This window comes from Emys orbicularis, chromosome 10, assembly GCF_028017835.1.
Source record: "Emys orbicularis isolate rEmyOrb1 chromosome 10, rEmyOrb1.hap1, whole genome shotgun sequence".
Taxonomy (NCBI): Eukaryota; Metazoa; Chordata; order Testudines; family Emydidae; genus Emys; species Emys orbicularis.
This window is the reverse complement of record NC_088692.1, coordinates 42,491,506-42,495,651: the sequence shown is the minus strand read 5'-3', so window position 1 is coordinate 42,495,651 and position 4,146 is coordinate 42,491,506.

Below are 4,146 nucleotides of genomic sequence, written 5' to 3'. Positions count from 1 at the left end.
AGACAGAAGGGTTAGCAATAAATGTGTGTGTGACCCGGAGTGGGCATCAGAGTCTGGCCCTGGCTGCTGCGCCACCCTGGCAATATAAACAGACCAAGTAATGCCCCCCGTCCCCAGGGGATCTATCAGTTCAGGGGTGGGGCAGGACTGACATAGGTAACTGCTGCTGGAGAGGAAAGGGCTGCAGCTGGAGCTCACTGGCAGCTGGAAGGAAGCCCCCAGCAGGGGCTGCTCTGTTGTACACCCAGAGGGCCATCAGCCCTAGACCAGCTCCAATTCCTGGAGGTGCAAGAATGGCATAAAGCCACCATAGTAATCCCTGGGGCTCCTGGGGCCATGCCCACCCCTTAGTATGTGAGCCCATGTGGCATCAGGCAGAATTGAACCTGCAGTTCACCCTGTCTCTCAGGCCCTGAGCCAAAGCCCCCTGGCATGAAGAGGACTTCCATTGGCTGCAGCAGGCTGTGGCTCTGTGCTGTGTGAATGCCCCAGCTGAGCAGACAGCTTGTGGCACTAGAAGGCAACTAAGGTTCAATTCTACTAGCCCCAGGTGCTGTTAGTAACTCTGGCAAACCCGGTGGTGGGCACCTCTATTAGAGCCCTGCCCCTTGCCCTGAACCCGACGGGACCTGACTATGCGTCAGCTCCAGTCAGGGGAAAATAGCTGGACCTTCTCGGGCTCGGGTCGGCGTGGCAGCCCACTGTGGAGACAACATGACAAGGTGTGGCGGGATACTCAGGACAGTGAGGTGGTGGCCGGCAGGAGCAGGACACTCAGCCATCAGTGCACATGGCTGCTGCCACTGGCTAACCCAACGCACAGGAGGAGCAGAGATGTCCCAGGGCACAAGGCAGTGGCAATGCTGACTCAGATTCAGGGGGAAGGATCAGGGTCAGGTTGGGTGGATTTGGGTCCGGTTTGGATCTGGATTGGACCTATAAATTAGGCCCAAGTAGCCCAATAACTTCTATTGGGTAAATAGGCAACTTGTAACCTTGCAAGGGTCCCTTCAAGGACCAGGGCTTTCCAGCCCCACAATCCCATTTCTTCCGCCTGTTTGGACAGGTTTCCTTCACCCCGGGGCACCAACACTGGGATCCTGTGCTGCTTGCACTGGGTTCCCAGCAGGACGCAGCAGCTTTTCTGGGTGTGCAGCCTTCTCCCAGCTGGGCACAAAATCCTAGCCAAGCTCCCTGCTGTAGCGCCCGGGAAGGGAGGGGGCTGGTAGTTCCCCCTACACAGATCTGCCAATGCACTCTCATGCAGAGCACGGGTGCCCCCAGATCATAGAAGATTAGGGTTGGAAGAAACCTCGGAGGTCAGCTAATCCAACCCTGTGCTCGAAGCAGGACCAACCCCAACTAAATCATCCCAGCCAGGGCTTTGTCAAGCAGGGCTTTAAAAACCTCTAAGGATGGAGATTCCACCACCTACCTAGGTGTAACCCATCTAGTGCTTCACCACCCTCCTAGTGAAATAGTTTTTCCTAATATCCAATCTTGACCTCCCCCACTGCAACTTGAGACCATTGCTCCTTATTCTGTAATCTGCCACCACTGAGAACAGCCTAGTTCCATTCTCTTTGGAACCCCCCTTCAGGTAGTTGAAGGCTGCTATCAAATCCCCCCGTCACTCTTCTCTTCTGCAGACTAAATAACCCCTGTTCCCTCAGCTTCTCCTCATAAGTCATGTGCCACAGCCCCCTGATCATTTTCGTTGCCCTCTGCTGGACTCTCTCCAATTTTTCAGATAGTCTGGTCTTGTGCAGCACCCCTCCCCTGCTGTTCTTCCAGGATTGGGCCCCCACAGCTCTGCCAGTGCACCTGAGTCCTGCCCAGTGGCCCACTCTTGCTACTGTGGTTCTGAGCCTCTGCTGAACTACAGCAGTGCTCCTGGTAGGCCCTGGGACCAAGCACTGGATGCACCAATCCTGCCCCCTGCCAAACTAGTCTACATACAGGCTTTGTTCTGCCTCAGCTTCCCCTCCTCCAGCTCTGCTACTACTTCTCAGTCACGGCCTGCCCTCCAACACCCACTGCTAGGGGTGCCCCCAGAGCCCATGGTAGGCAATGGAAAGACTCTGGTTGACTTCAGTGGGCTCTGGATCAGGCAATTAGTCCAGTGCCAGGATTCTCAGACCATTCCATCGGTTCTGATCATACTTGTTGGGGCCCATTTTGACTAGAGTGAATCCTAGTCCCCCAGGGCAGCACTAGTATGCTGGGGGGGCGGGGAGAAGGAACCTAGGTACATAAAGCCATGGTTCTGCCTAACGTCCACTCACATTTGGCTGGGAATCTTAACGCATGTCAAAGCTGGTTCTGATCTGCCCATGTCACGTTAATATCCAGCCTGCTGCAGCCGCTTTATTGAGAATCACCCGTGTTCATTTAAGGGGTTGAGGGGAAGCCAAGAGTGCCCTGCAGAGCTTCCACTTTCTGCAGCCATTCCGACCCCACCGCTCTGCTCTCTTTGCCTTGCTGCTTCGCATGCCATGGGGAGAGCAGATGGCAGGTTCTCTAGTGCCTCGCTGTACCAACAAAATAAACAAAGACCGGGAAGAAGCACTGTAACTGCAATGGAGCAGGGCTGCCCAGTGATCTGCAGCATGTTCCAAGTGACATGCCAGGCACCTGCGCCCTGCAGGAGACACACCTCAGAAGTGACAGGGATGGACAGGAGATGCTGCTGGAGTGACTCAGGATGTTGGAAAGCCACTAGAGCCCCAGCCAGGTGGCACGGCAGATCGATCCTGCCAAATGGGCTTGGTCACCTTCCCCTGGCATCCATCCTGCAAGGTGCTTGGGTGGCTTAATGGGAGGCCTGGGGGTGCTGAAGTCAGTAGTGGTAAGGCTCGTGTAAGGCTGGGTCGTCACATGCAGGGATTGAACCCATGAGCTGTGCATTGAAAGAGTACGAGCCTCCACCCTCTGAGCAAAAGAGCGAGGTATCGTAGGGCAGGGGCAGACTCATAAACATATATAGATGGTCTGGCCACTAGAGTGGGACAACGAGCCACAATGCATTCGCCAGGGGCACAGTTGCATTAACCCTCATCTGAGATACATGCTCTGCCTTGCCTCTTTCTTCCTCTTTCCCTCCCTAACCAAACAGATTGTCCCCAGCTTAGGCTCTGCTTCCTTTATGCTTCACCTCTTCTCTTCCCACACCCTCCAATCCCTCTGAGCTCTGGCTGGCAGTGTTGTTCCCAGCTATGCCTTGGGCATTGCACAGGCAAGGCATGCCCTGAAGTGCTGATGAGCTAAAAAGGCAAAGGGAAGATCATTATCCCATTCGGAACTGAGGCATACTGACTTCTCCAGCATCCCAGAGGATGACTTGAGCACAGCTCTGCACAAGGCTTAACCACAAGACCAGCCTTCACCTCCTAATAAGGCACTGGTGGAAATCAAACCACCAACCACTAGCATGGGAGGGGTAATCCCTCTAGCCACCATCCCCTGGCTGTCCTCCATGCCTTTCTCTTCATACTGCTCCTCTCTACATCTCCAGCCAGACAGCCTGTGCCAGTGAAGGCCGCCCATCTGGCATATTGTTTCTGCTAACTATATTTTAATAATTCTCAGCTTCATGGGGCATGTATCGACATCAAAGCAGCTTTTGAGTCGACAGGTCAGTATTTTGGCTTGCACTGGAAGGTGTTCCAAATGTTCTGCTGAATCTGGTGTGCAATCATCACACCAGTATTGGTGCGAGAGTGCATGTTGGTTCATGGCTTTTGCCAGGTTTCTTAGGTGTGCAGCAGAGATGCATTCTTGCCCTAGAACTATTCTGTTGAGCTATCGACTGGATATTAGCACTTGCCACTCCACACATTGGAATCAAGGTTGGTCAAGAAATGTTCACCAACCATCAACAATGCTGCCCTGCTTGTGGAGAAGTCAGAGAATTTCAGCCCTGCCCTCCAAATTCTCCAAGACATCACCCACACTCTGGGGTTGAACATTTCATGGCAGAACACCAAGATCCAGAAGCTTGGAGTTGGGCCACCAGAACCCCCAGTGCAGGTGAGTGGTGAGTACCATAGAGAATGTTGATGAATTCACCTAGGCTGCAAGCAGAATTCAAACATTCACAGAAAACTGAACATTCTTTGATGAGGAGGTCTTGCCACCTCCTGCATG